This window comes from Gracilinanus agilis, chromosome 2, assembly GCF_016433145.1.
Source record: "Gracilinanus agilis isolate LMUSP501 chromosome 2, AgileGrace, whole genome shotgun sequence".
NCBI lineage: Eukaryota > Metazoa > Chordata > Mammalia > Didelphimorphia > Didelphidae > Gracilinanus > Gracilinanus agilis.
Window position 1 is genome coordinate 534,145,659 of NC_058131.1, and position 15,483 is coordinate 534,161,141.

At 34.7% G+C, this 15,483-nt stretch overlaps 1 protein-coding gene across 1 annotated transcript in view; it reads left to right on the forward strand.

Moving 5' to 3' along the window:
* LOC123234091 (homeobox protein Meis2-like) overlaps positions 1-15,483 on the forward strand; it is a gene marked incomplete at its 5' end in the record, with an annotated part of 217,243 nt that overhangs the window by 129,880 nt on the left and 71,880 nt on the right. The gene's annotated exons all lie outside the window — the stretch shown is intronic.

Here is a 15,483-nt window from a genome sequence, read left to right on the forward strand (position 1 = left end):
AGAGACACATTTGGTTTATATTTCTAATTAGAGAGTAAACTGGAAGTTCTAAATTTTTTAAATATGATAATTTGGGGATATTTAAGAAAATTTGGTATTTCACTGACCAAAGCTAGGAGACATTCAAACTTAACTTGTTTAAAATTAGTTTTAAATGAGATACTAATCATTCTCTTAGAACTAGCCGAGAAGCGTTACCCTCCAACAACTAGTTACATATAATGCCAAAGTCAGAGTCAAATAAAACTCCCTCCACTCAAGAGCATATCTAGCATAGGTAAGAATACCAATAGAGCCTACCCATTGCAGATTCTACAGATGGAAACTATTTGGGTACATTTAATCCATGAAACATTTGTGCATGACAAGAATGGTGTCATTTGTTTCCAAGATCTTGGAAGGCAACAAGCCAACAAACATTTAAGTGTTTACTATGTGGCAGGCCTGTACTGTGCTAAGTGCAGTATATATAAATACAAGCAAAAAGAAAGATCCCCTTACCCTCAAGGAATTTGTATACTGATGGGCAAAATGCAACATATGAAAAGGAGCTAAAAAGGTATGAGCATGGTGTGATGGTGGCAAAATTTGGAGAGTCAGAAGCAGAGATGGGAGAGGAATAGAGGAAGGCTGACTTGGGCTCTTCAAAATAGAGATTCTAGAAGGAATTCATCAATGGGAAAAGGGGGCCACAGGAGAAGAAAGATGTTCCAAGATGAGGAGACCACAACACTAAAGAGAACATTTAATAAATTCCAATAGGCAAGGAGAAAAAGCCATTTCTTATCAATTCATTTCACTTAACAGATTAAAAAGTTTTCTCAATATAGTTTGCCTCACACATTCCATATATAAATGAGACCCTCAGATTTACTATTCATTGCCATTGTTTTCCCTTCTTTTTGGATTTACTATTCATTGCCATTGTTTTCCCTTCTTTTGTCACAAGTAAAATGAGATGTAGGCTTTGTAAGGAGGAAATGATTTTTTAAATATTATCTACATTGGTCAGTATATTTACTCATCCTAGAGATTATTCATCTCTCAATTCTTTTTGTACATTATATGAAAGTTTTGATCTCTGGGATAACTCACCCCCAGAGATCAAAACTTTCATATAATGTAAATGTTTATCATCAGCATATACCCTTTTGGCGTTGTCTTGAATTTTTTTTGGTACTCTTTGTTGATGCTATAGGTTTTAATATGCAAGAAGGTGAAGATTTTCCCATTGTAATATCTATACCATATGGATATGAATATCATCAAATAATTTGTTATCCCACCTCAAGAAAAAGGAAACCCCGACACCTCATGCACAGGTGAAACTAAACTTGTGTTTAATGATTAGGGGATAGACAGCCTCAATCCACAGTAATACCCTTTTTTATTGTTGTTTGTTTTGTCATGAAATAGAACTAATAAACAGGTACTTTCTATTTAATAAACAGGATGCACACTGACTTTGGGATGTTTAGGGAGGTATTTAGGAAATGCTCTATTGGTCATTCCCTTTGGTTCCTGTACTAAATGGCAGATTGTCCAAATGATAATCTTTGGGCAGGGAGGTGACACAGTGTATGGAGTGTTGCATTTGGAGTCAGGAAGATTTGAGTTTAATTCCTGCCTTAGACATTTACTAGATATCATTTAACCTATCCAAGTTTCAGCTTTCTTCTCTGTAAAACATCATGATAATACCACCAACCACATAATGGTATATTAAAGATCAAATGAAATAATATATACAAAGTACTTTACAAACCTTAAGCACTATATAAGTGGTAGCTATTATTATTAAATTCTTTCACTCATTAAAAATTGTTGTGTACTAAAACAGCATGCTTACTCAGGGGTCTAGCAGTAGTCATGAGTTCTATGTCACTTTGATTCTGCTAACTTTAATCATTATATACGAGTTAGACTGCTGTAGAAAAAAAAATGGGAAGACAGATTGGAAAGCAAAGCATAGCCAAACCACCGGCCTTTATGACCCAGTTAAAGCATTTTCTTATAAAATTATCAATTGATTGAATTATTCACTTGATGAATGTGTAATTGAGGAAAAAAGATGAGTGATAATAACTTAGTTTCTGGACAGAATGGTAGATGGTCTTTCTAATGGATTTCATACTATATAATTCCCCAAATGCTAATTACATTTTCTAAAGTATTTTTTTGGGACAATTTGCATAATAAAATCAACATTTCCAGAATATGTGGCTGATGTTAATCAGTACAAGTTAAGTTTTATGAGGTCTTTCATTTGCACATACATGAAAGCAGGCCTGTTGTATTTGTGGTTCATTCAAAGGCAAAGAAAGAGCTTTGTCTAGAAGTTGGAACAAGAATCTGCAAAGCAGAACTTGTGATTTATGTCTATATATAGGGCAGCTATTTCTCTGAGCTTTAGTTTATCTGCCTATAGAGGAAGATGTGACACTTGATTGTATACCATGGTGGATGTGTTACTCAATGAAAGATGCTCTTCTGTGAAGATTCTACTCCTAGCTTCTGCCCATCTCTAAAAGTTATCCACTTATAGCCACTTTCTCATCTTCATTAGGACTTTTCCACTTATATTTGACTGACTTCTCTTATCCCTGTGCTTTTAAATAAGCAAAGTAGATAATGTCCTTAACATGTCCATTGTTTGCCCTAGACATAATACTCTCTTAAAAAGATAACCCAAATTTCATCAAATACTATCTCTTTAAATCCATGTTAGCTTTCCCTTGTCAAATAAGACAGGGTATGTTTGTGAGCTAAGACAAAATTGTTGCTAACAATTTCCATGAAGTGATATGGAACTATCCATTCTGGATTTGTTTATGGTATTTTGTAATCCTGCTTAATAATAGCTTAATATTTACCACATTTCCTTTTTCCAGACTTTTTCCTGGCATTCAAGAAATGCTATCATAAGCTAATTATTAATCCTCCCTTCCAGTCTTATATGGTACAGCCTTTAGAGCTATTGAACAAAGTTATTGTCATAGATTAGATATTAATATCTCTGTTGTCTAGACATCATCTATTTTCCCTAGCATATATGTAGATTCTTTGTTTTAAGCAACTACTTATCACGGAAGTATCATTTAACATGTACCTTGGCCTTTTTTTTTTCAAAGGCTATGCCTTTATCACCCATATTTGATGCTATCATCTATAGTAGCCTGCCTTTTGAGCATAAATTAAAAAAAAACAACCTTTGTCTTTTAGATTAATTATGATCTGATATTTCATCTTGGGGGAATCTAATATAAAGAAAGGATCTGTATTAGTCCATCTTTGAATGTTCCTGCCCTTTTGCTTCCAACTGACCTCCACATCTCTTTTCCTGGCAAATTTTCCCTTTCCTTCATGTTCATATTTTCAACAAAGTAATTTTTAGAATAGATAGGATTGACTTTATGGATAGACTAAGATTCTATGAATATTTGAACACCCCGAAATTTTCTGTCTAGACTTCATTTCTTATCCACCTCAATTTGTCAGAATTCTCTGTGGCCTTGAAGACATTTCTGGGTTTTTACCTACTCAGGGATGAGGTTCTACAATAGAAAGATGTTCTGGGAGAAACAGTGGAGAAGGAGAAAGCAGGTTTCTTTAGAGCTGGGTTATACTCCTTTGGGTGTTTGTATGCTTATATGCGAGTGTATGTGTGACTTAAAATTTGAGTATTTCTGGGATATGTGGCCCAAGAGTTCAGAATTTTTTATTTCTGAAGATCTAGTTATTATATATTTTATATGTAGTTGTATATTGCACAGTTATTGTATGATTATATGTTGTTATTATGATCTCTTTTAGAGATTCATTTCCTGTTCCCTTTTGGATTCAGATTTGAAGTGAGAATTGCCTTCTGGTATAGACTTTTTTTGTATACTTAGGGAGAGTTTCTCAGCATCTCACATTTTCCCCCTCTCCTGATTTTCATTATCTATGCCCAGCCTTAGAGATGGGGAGAAATTATTTATGCCAAGGAAGAGTGTGGTATATAATATTACTGTTTTTATCTCTTTCTTCTTTGATTCCATAATTATGTGTACATGTGTATGTATATATGCATGTATATATACATATATATATATATATAAAGCATGTTATAATAATTTCCAGAGTAAGTTTTGACCAGATAGCTTTTACAGCAATGAAGTGGCGGCATCCGAAAAGTCATTTTGTCTATTAGCCTCTCTTACTGACCATGGATTAGCTTGGGAAAGGGTTGATGCACACCTAAAAGAAATGAATGAGTATATAGTCATTATCTTTAGAATGTAAACTGGTTTCTTTTTGATTCATAAATTTCAGTTTACCTTTTGAGAGAGGGGCAATTATGTGGGATATTATCTAGAGTAAATATATACATATATATACTCATATCTGGGTATATACATGTAATAATAAAACTTTATTCCCTTCTTAAGGCAGCAGGTATCAAATTAGGTAAGGAATGAGAAAGAACATCTAAATTAAAAAATGCTATATTGTTATTGAGAAAAAACTATTCCATATTAGATAACCTATATTCATTTCTAATTATCCATGCTGTTCTCATGGAAGCACCAGGGAAGCTGTGTGTTACAGTGGAAAAAATGCTGGCTAGAATACCAGGATTTACATTCTGAATACCCTGAAATTCCCTTTGTGATCATGAACAAGTCACTCCACTTACTAGATATCAATTTCTTTACCTATAAAATGAGGAGGTTGAATCAGATGGCTTTTAAGATTCTCCAGCTCTAGATTTATGATCTTCTAAGTGCAGCTAGAGGCACAGTGTGTAAAGCACTGGGTCTGGAATTCTGATAGACCTAAGTTCAAATCCAGCCTCAGATAATTACTAGCTGTGTGATCCTAGGCAAGTCATTTAACTCTGTCTCAGTTTCTTCATCTATAAAATGAGCTAGAGAAGGGAATAACAAACTGCTCCTGCATCTTTGCCAAGAAAACCCCAAAAAGGGTCATAAAAAAATTGGATATGACTAAAAAAGTGGCTCAACAACAACAAAATAAATTACTCTATTGTTGTAGATTTTAATAATGAAGAATATCTTTATTTTATTTTTTAAAAATCTAACTGACCCAAATATGCTTTGGAGTCAATCCAAAGACATCGTCATTGTGGCAAATGAGAATCAAATTTAATTCTTTGGAGAAACAAAAACTTTCTGAGTTTAGAATAAAGAGTTTATATAAAAAACATTAATTTGCTCCTAGTATAGAAATCTGAAATGTTTAAGTGACTCAGGGTCTTATTTGTAACTTGTGGCTCATTTACTAAGATTAGTCATTAGCCATGTAGGCAACATAACATGCATGATCAGACTGTTTACCTAAGTATGCTTGTTGTTCAGTCATGGCTGACTCTCCAGGACCCCATTTGGGGTTTTCTTGGCAAAGACACTGGAGTAGTTTGCCATTTCATTCTCCAGTTCATTTTACATATGAGAAAATGAGGCAAAAAAAGGTGAAGTGATTTGCCCAGAGCCCCACAACTAGTAAATTGTCTGAGCCAAATTTAAGCTCACAAAGATGAATCTTCCCAACTTTGAGCCTGACCTTCTATCTATTGCACCACACAGCTGTTCATTGTAAAATAATTCACTCTGCTCCTTAGAAGTACATCTTTTTTTATTTTAAAAATAAGATATGCTAGTTAGTAGGGATTTTCTTTGAAGCAGGAATTCTTAACCTTCTGGTTGTAAAAAATCACCCCTTTCCCCTCCCTATGTTTTGTTCTGTTTCTTTTTTGCCTTAGTTTCTATCGTTAACCTTGCTTGCCTGAAATTTGTCTTCAATTTTGCTTTTTTTTTTATCCAACTCTTAATAATACAGCTGAGCCATACCTGTGCTTAAAAATTCAGAGTCATAATCCACCCGGCTTATTCTAGATGCCTATGGCATTTCTGCCGAAGGTATTAAGCTTTTTTTCTCTGCTCCCTTAAATGTGCTGGCCCAAAGTATTAAGTAGACATGATAATCTCTTAAAATCTAGCTATCATTATAATCCCTCAAACCTAGTCTGAAAGGGAAAAAAGGGAATGTGATTATTACTATTGGAAACAATTTCTTTCTGTGTGATTTCCAATGAAGATGAATTGCTTCAAAGACTACATTTACATCTTCCCAACCAATATACATTTGACATTACAACAATTTCATTCTTAGTTTAACTCTAAAATGTGCCTTTTTGATTGCAAATATCTGGGTGAACAATGAGTATTTCAGTCAGTTGTTCAGGTTGTCTTCAAATATTGTGATGCTCAGGATTTCTCAGATAAACTTCCTAGAGGGAATGTTTTAAAGCCTAAAATAGATTAGCAGAAACATAGGATTTTGGAGTTAGGACCAAAAGGTTCCTTAGAGGAACCTCAATCCATAGATAGAAAACTGAGTCCTAGAGAGGTTAAGTGACCTGTTCAGGATCACACAGGTAGTACAAAAAAAAAATTTAAGGTTTGACTTTCAATAGATGATAATAATAGCTAACTTTTATGTGGCACTTACCTTTTTTCCAATATGTTTTACATATATTTTATCATTTCATCCTTGCAAGAACTCTGTGAGATAGGAACTATTATTATCCTCATTTTACAGATTAAGAAACAGGCTAAAAGAAAAGAAATGAATTGTCTAGATTCACATAGCTAATAAATATCTAAGGAAGGATTTAAGATTAGGTTTTCCAGAAGCCAAATTCAGCACTCCATTTGCTAAACCAAATCAAGACAGCTATTATATTACATACAAAATCTCAACCCAGAAGCAAGTCCTGTAGGAATAATTTAGGACTAGATTTCTCTTAACTGTAATTCTAACAGGAAAAAATTCATTTCCACCCACTATAAATGTAATGAAGCCTACTCTGACCCCTCTCTGTGCCCTGAGATATATAGAGCCCTCCATACAAGGCTCTAGCCCAGTGATGCCCAAAATGGGCGCCACCGCCCCCTGGTGGGTGCTACAGCAATCTAGGAGAGCGGTGATGGCCACAGGTGCATTTGGGGGTGGTGAATAACTGTAAGGGAGCAGTGATAGTATGTGACAGGGGCCGCTAAATGATATTTTTTCTGGAAAGGGGGGTGGTAGGGCAAAAAAGTTTGGGAACCACTGCTCTAACCCTACATGGCCATAAAATTGGTCTGGGGTATGAAATAGAGGTGACTTTGGCTATTAGAAATAAAGAGCCCCTGGAGTTGAAGTCAAGAGATGTGGATTTGAATTTCAGCAATAATGTTAACTGTGTAATTATGATGTTTTTTTAAAAATATAGTTAGTAACTAATAATAATAGCTATCCTTTATACAATGCTTTAAGTTTGGCAAAGTGCTTTATAAATATTATTTCATTTGATTCTTACTCAATCCTGGGAAGTAAATGTTGTTTTTAACATCCCCATTTATTGATGAGAAAACCAAGGCAAAGAGTAAGTGACTTGCATAGAGTCATACAGCTAGTATGTGTCTAAGATCAAATTTGAACTCACGTGTTCCTGATTTCAGGTCAGTCACTCTATTCACTGTACTACCTTGTTGTTCTTTGGTTGTATCTGACTCTTTGTGACCCCATGGACCATACACACTATCCATGGGGTTTCTTGGCAAAAATACTGGATTGATTTGCCATTTCCTTCTTCACTGGATATGAGCTTTAATTAAACAGAAGTTAAGTGACTATGTCTGAGTCAGACACTAAGCTAATGTCTGAGGCTGCATTTTAACTCAGATCTTTATGTACCACCTAGCTGCTTCTAATTACTAATTCACTTACCTTTTGAGTCTGTTTCTCTGTCTAAAAATTAAAGGGAAAATATACTTACTATCTACCTGAGAGGGCTATTGTTAAGAAAGAGTTTTGTAACCCTTAAAGTTACAAGTAATTGTTATTAAAATAAAGTTATGGTGCACTTAAAATGTAATATAAATGAGTTACCATTACCCCTTGACCAAAGTGAACTAGACAAATTTTAGCAAAAAATAAGAAATTAAATCTAATCATAAAGGAGAAATTTCATGTGCAGTACTTATCTAAGATGTGTACATAATTTCTTATGCAATATATGAAAAAAATTTCAAGTATAAACATTTTTTCATAGTATCCCTATTCACAGTGTGACAGAGAGGAGAAAAAAATGGCCTTAGAGTTAGGAAAACTGAGTTCAAATTCCACTTCTGACCTACAGTGGCAGTGTGGCCAGGAACAAGACTCTTTTGCCTTCTAAGTATCAGAAGAGTTTTTAGTCTTACGTTGGTAGAGGGAATTTCCCCATCAAGAATTCCTAACATTAATGAAAACACAAGTCTAGACCACCTCAATTACATGATATAGAACCCCAGAACACTGGGGAAAACAGTATGAGAAATGTAGATATAGAACAAATTGCTCAAAGACTGATAAAATACTTTAGTTTTGCCTGGTACTTATCTAGATATTGTGTTGATACAGACAAATTCCTCTATGTGGATATCACTTCCACCAAGAAATACCAACCCCTGAACTCTACTTTTTCAACATCTGAGTTCAAGGGTTGGTATTATTTCTTGGTGGAAGTGATATCTACGTAGAGGAAATCATGTCTACATAATACCTAGATAAGTTTAATAGAGTGGTCCTTAATTAAACAGAAGATTATACAACTCTTGTTGCTTTTTATGAGGAGAAAGCCTTAAATCTTTTAAATCATAGTAGGGGTTAATTTTATGTTTTAAAAATCAAAAGAACCTTTGATCAGTAAATTTATTCTACTTTCCTCAGTATTTTAGTTTGGCCCCAAAATTATCCTGAAATTTTACCTCTCTTGGATTGCCATCCAGGAAACATTATTATTACCTTCTAATCTTTTTAGAGCCAAATCTAATCTTATTTGGATTGAAAGTTTCCATTGGTCTATAGGTATTATTAAGGATAAGAATAAGGAGAGGAAATGGAGCTTGAGGTAATTCGTATAGGAAACTCCTATAAAAAGAAAAATCCCTTTACCAATGCAGGTTGGAATCATCTGTGAAATTTATAGTATTAGAATTTTGCCCAGAGTACTGTGATGTTAGGTGATTTTCCCATGTCACAGGATTAGTCTTGGAAACAGAAAATGAACCCAGGTCTTTCTGGATGGCTCTCCATCTACTATGCTATGTGGGAATGAGTGCATCATATACGTTGTACATGTCCCTGTGGTAGAAAGAGGAATGAATTTGGAGTAAGAGGAACTGTGTACACATACCAACTGCCTGTGTGACTGGGCAAATCACTTTACTCTCTCTGTGCCTCAGTTCCCTGAGAATGATAAATGATTGAGTTCTAATGTTTCTTTCAGTTCTAAAACTTGTGAAATCGCATTCATTTATAGATTTAGAACCAAAAGGGACCTTAGAGACCAATTAGTCCACTTTGGTTAGTGACTTGTCCAAAGTTACTCAGTAGCAAATGTCTGAAGTAGGGTTTGGTCCTAGTCCTCTGACTCTAGTTCCAGTACTTTTCCACTGTATGACACTGCCTTCTCTCAGTCATCTGATTTCTGAAATCTCTTGAGTGCTATTCTCGTGGGAAACCATTTTTAAAATCCTTAACTTCAGAAAAAATTTTGCCATGTTTGGCCAAAGTTATGGATTGGGATGAAGGCAATATGTTGCTGTTTTTATCAGTGATCAGTAATTCTCGGGGGATGAGCAGAGAGGGGAGGGAAGGAGAAAATTCCAAATGATATAATTCATCATGCACTATTTCCTATAAGTCAGAACTTCCTCATTTTCACAAGAGTAGTTTCCTCACTAGGGAAATACAGGGATAGAGAGGAGGAGGAGAAACTGTTTAGTTGGCAAAACTCCACATGTTAAACTTCAGTTTAGAATGTCAGTAAAAAGGTAATTTGCGTTTTATGATTAATCTTATTTGAGTACTGACTACAATAATCCTTCTCTTTCCTTTCCTGGCATTGGATATTCTAAAAGGAGGCTGAGAAAGGGACTTAAAGTTTATTCCACATGATCCAGTATGGTTTGTCTATATAAGGTTCTTAATTATTTTTCCGTTACCACAGGGCCCCTCAGGTAGTCTAGTGAAGCATATGAATACATTCTCTTAGCAATGTTTTTAAATATGTAAAATACATATGATTAAAGGATACCAATTGAAATATCATTATCAAAATGTTTTTAAAAGTTCATGAACCTCAAGTCAAGAACTCTTGACTCTAAAATCAACCTTTTTATTCTCTAAATTGGTAAGAATCAAACGCTGGGTTTATAAGTTTATGCTACCCCTGAGAAAATAAAAACATTGATTCATGCAAAATTGAACTTACCAAATGAGATAATATGTAAAAAGCATTTTTCAAATCTTAAAACACTATATGCTTATTAGTTGCTGTTGCTACTACTATTACTATAATGGCAATGACTATGACTGCGACCACTAATTTTTTCCATATTGATATGACTAACAATTTAATATGAATTTATTATTCTGGCTGTTTGGTTTCTTACCTTGTGACAGTGGGGAAAATACTGGATTTGGAATCAGAAGATTTGAGTTTGAATTCTAGCTCAGTATTTGCTTCCTCTCTGATCCATGGCAAGTTGCTGAACCTCTCTGCATCTTGATTTCCTGATTAATAAATTATGGGGTTGTATTAGATGACTTCTTAGGTCCTTCAGAGCTCTAAAACCTATATTACTATACATCTATGATCCAGACCCAGTCAGTTGAGTAGTGGCATGTAAACACATGCCATTTTTCTGTAAGAAAAACTAAGTGGATATTTTTTGCATGTTAAAAGGGGGAAAACATCAAAAATAAAAGCCATCTGGTATTCATGTCACTCTATGCCTCAGTTCAGGGGTCAGCAATGTATGGCTCTCAAGCCATATCTGGCTCTTTTGAGGGCCAGATATGGCTCTTTCTGCAGGAGCCATAAAGTCCATTTTTTTTCAGGTGCTGTTACAGGAGCGTGCACTGTGAGCACTGTACAGCTCTCACGAAATTACATTTTAAAAAATGTGGTGTTTATGGCTCTCATGGCCAAAAAGGTTGCCGACCCCTGCCTCTCAGTTCCTTCACTTGTAAAATGGGGAGGTTGGACTTGATAGCATCTACAATCTCTTCCATATCTAACTTTAAATCTCTGATCCATTTATTACCTATTCCCATGTTTGATACAGGGTTGCTGGGAAGGTTTATAGTTTAGACATGCTACTTATTCTATTTTCCTTGAATTAAATAAAGCATCATAAGACTTCAGAGTTGGAGGATACCTTAGCAGCCATCTAGTTCAAATTATGTCTGATTTAAAAAAAGAATTCCTTCTACTACATACCCTACAAGTAATTACCCAACCTTTGCTTGAAGCCTCCTACAAGTAAGAAGCTATACCTCCTCAGACAGTACATTCCATTTTGGAATAACTCTAATTGTTGAGAATATTTTTCTTTATGTCAAACATAAATTTTTCTTTTTCCAACTTCACTCCTCCCTAGTTGTGCCCACTGTGGTCAAGCAAAACAATCCTAATCCTGATTCCAAATGAAAACCTCCCCTATTCCCAAGGCTTCAAGTTAACTGGTTTTATAGTCACAGTTCTTTTTTTTTAAGTCTTCATATGCCTTAAACTCTAACCATGCTGGTTAAAATAAACTAAATGCTCTCCCCAAGGCTATACTTCTTCCCTCAGGACAAAGGAATTATTATCCTACAAATATCAGATCCAGGAATTGATCCCAAGTTTCCTGACTCTAGGCCCAACATCCTTTCCATGACACAGCACTACTTCTCAACAGACTGATAAATGATAAAAACAAGTTTATTTTAATTAGCTGTCCTCAAATGTTTGATATACTAATATAAAATATGGACTAAATGTATTGTTACATTGCATAACTATTCACTATAGAGCAGAACTCAGGATATTGTGGGTCTGACTAGTACATCCAAATAGGACTAATTACTAAATCACCAAAAAATTTTGCCCAAATATCTCCATTCACAAAGCACTTTCATTGCATGGAATCCATGGACATTGTTGTAAAGATTCAGTGTATATAAAAAATATGCATCAATATCCAAAGAAAAAGTATCACAAAGAAGTTATTAACTTGAGAAAAGTTAGCCTACTTTCTTTTAAATGTTTTATCGATGCTTTTTTCCCATCACTGATATCTCTATTGCTCATCCCCTAGCCAAAAAGAACTTTCTCTTTTTAATAAGGAACTACCACTTAAAGCAAACTGACACATTAATCATCTCTGAAATCAGAGTCCTCATTCCATGTTTGTGGTCTACCAAAAGGAAAGAGTCGTGTATATCATCAGCCTACTAGAGTCAAGTTCTGATAATTCTCAATACTTTTGCCTGAGCTTTGATGTCTTTTAGAATTATTTTCCTGTCCATAATTGTGGACATTGTGTACACTGTTCTGGCTCTGTTTACTTCACTTTGCATCTGCTCATATAATTCTTCTTAAATTTATCTGAATTCCTCATATTCATTATTTCTTCCAGTGCAATAATGTTTCTTGACATTCATATGCCACAATTTGTTTAGCCATTCCTTATTTAATGAGCATGCATCTCATCTCAAAGTTTCTTAAAGCATTAAAAAGTCCAGCTATAAATATTTGTAATGACATTTTTTCATCAACTGCCTTTAAAGAAAGGTGATATTGAAAAGGAGAAATATTTTCCAAATATGTTGATATTTTCAATATGTATTAAATTTTTGAAAACTTTTCTTTGAGATCTATACTAAGAGAATACATATGATAAGCCTTTTTTTTATTCTTGTTGACCTCTGTCAAAGTTATACTACCTTTGCTACTATTTCTTTAGATTCATTTCTTCATATGAAAAACGTTGACTTGTTCTTCATTTCACTTGAGTTCTCTCTTAATGAAGGGAATTATCAGCATTCTTATTATGTTACCATATATGTTCTTAAGAGAAAGTTGAGCCACCTCTGAATCACCGGACCAGAGAGGGTTGGCACCCAACAGTGTACAGACTAAACTATAGACTTAGTCCAAGAATATGGAAACTGACAACAAATTATTACTCATGGTCTCCTTTCAGTTTTCAAGTGCAAACATACCAGAGTTTATTTTAAATTTGAGCCAGTCAGACATTTAGTAAAATAGATCAAAGAAGAAGTAAAGGCCTCCCATGTTTATTATTTCAATATGATGTCTGTTCTAATAAAGTGTAAGAATGCATATGATAGACTAAGTTGTAAGAATTTTCTGGTTCCATAGTTTAGCCTTAAATATATACACATATTTGTAAATTAATCCAAAACACATTGCTGTGGTTTTAGTTCCTCTGAATGTTGATTGTTTTCCATCCTTTTTTTAATTTTAGAAATATGGTGGCAGTTTGCCAGAACACTTTCAGATAAACAGTCCACTCCATATATAAAAGGCCATAGAATCACTGATGTTCAAAAACCACAGAATGTTATTTCAATAAGTCAAGGTTGTTATTATCTTCCCTATTAATTTTTTTAAAAGCCATCTGTGCAAGGTAAATTTTAGTAATACCTCATCTTTTTTAAGGATATGTGGATGGAGTTTACAACTTTCTTCACATTGATAGTACTGTGCAGGGATTCCCAGGATAGAATGTGTTGTAATTTTCTAACCATTTGCTTAAATTCATAGTAAAATATTCCTGTTAGTGTAATCAGATTTCAAACTGAAAGGAACAGGTTGCTAAATAACATGACCCTCTTCCTCTTCTCCCCTCCTATCTTCACCATCTCTTATTTGATTCAATCAGTCCCTCACATTCTCAAGCACACACACACACACTCTCTACCAAGTACTTCCCAACAATTTATGAAGCTGAATACCAAAAAGACAAGAATGTTTACTGATAGAATTATACATGAGATGATCATGCCAGCATGGCTGTACTCTAGCAATGTATTCTTATTTTAACAATTCCATTTCCCCAAATTGGACAGACTCTATAGTTCCTCAAAAGCCAAAGTGGAGAAATGGGTCAAAAATTTATTTACTTGGGCATGAAGATAGGAAAAGGATTTCTTTTTTTTTTCTTTTATTCTTTTTTTTCCCCTAACCAGTGTTTTCAGTCAATTAAAATTTGTACTAGAGCCTTTTTCCCTGCTTTGGTTTGAAGCCACCCAGTATCTGATGAGCAATCCTTCTTGTTTGTGCAGTCATTCATTATCTCCATTACCAAGAGGAGAATAGAGGACAATTACATTGTTTGGACGAATCAGAGTGTTAGGAGGAGTATTTGTCATGGTGGCAGAGTGCAGCACCTGACAGTCAGCGATTGATGGCCAGGGATGAGCGTGAGTGGCCGAAGCAGCCTCATATGATGCAAATTACTGACTGTGGATTCCAATTTATCCTGTTCATTTTTCTTGCCTGTGCTGAAGACTATTAGTGGTTTTTGAAGCAGTGAAGGGGTCATTACTAATGTGGGCAGGCTAGAAGCAGGAGGGGGAAGGAGGGGAAAAGCCTTCTGTAATTACACAGCTTTCAAGAACAGGCTGGAGGCCCTAGCCAAAAAAGTGTCAACACCTCGCAATCAGAAAAATTTATTTTCATTTTATGCTTAACCCATATTAACTCAACATTATCATCTTTCTTTGTTAACATTTGCAGAATATTAAAAGCCTGGCTTCTATATTAATACAAATCTAGTTAACCCATTTCACTGTACAGGGGATATTGTTTAACCTAATGGCATTTGGTTTTGCTAGTAAGTCAATGGACAACTTATAGATAAGGCATATTATTATGAGAGATGAAATATCTGAAGAATAGAATCTCAGATGACTAAAATATCTCACTCCCAAACATCTGAATGTTTAAAATGGTTTAAGTAGAATAGTTCTGTTGTTCCTGGGATGTCACTCTTTTAGAGGAAATATTTATTACTTAAAAATTTCTTGCTTCTAAAAGACTTTGAGACGGCAAATTTTTAAAAGTTCACTTTTTCTCCACAAAGAAATGAGTGAATATAAAGGTGGGCCATTTTTAATTCACATGCAAGTGTGAACTTAAGGAAGTATGTAATCCTGAAACAATAATGCTTGACTTGAAAGAATGAAGGAACAGATTAATGATGTCATAGCTGCTCCTCCAAAGTGCTTTTTGTAGATGGCCATGGGGAGGGAAGAGTGGGAACAGTGAAATATGTAGCTTAATTTTGCTCATTGTCATCACATGAGTTTCATTTCAAAATTTTGTACAAAGCCTTTCTTATGGTGGATTTATTTGAATGCGGATTTCTTGCCTGCTCTCCTACCCCAGTAGGATAATGGTCAAACGAGAGAATCCTCCCATTCCTCTGTAAAGGAGACTGCATAAATATATTGTCAATAAACCACATAAGCAATTTAGTTGGTCATCATGACTCTTGAGAATACTTTTGATTATCCTATTGCGCTCTCCAAACATATATGCTGCCAATAAGCTTATTTGACTGGAAGAGAATGGTTTAGTGGAGCCCTCTTAAATGG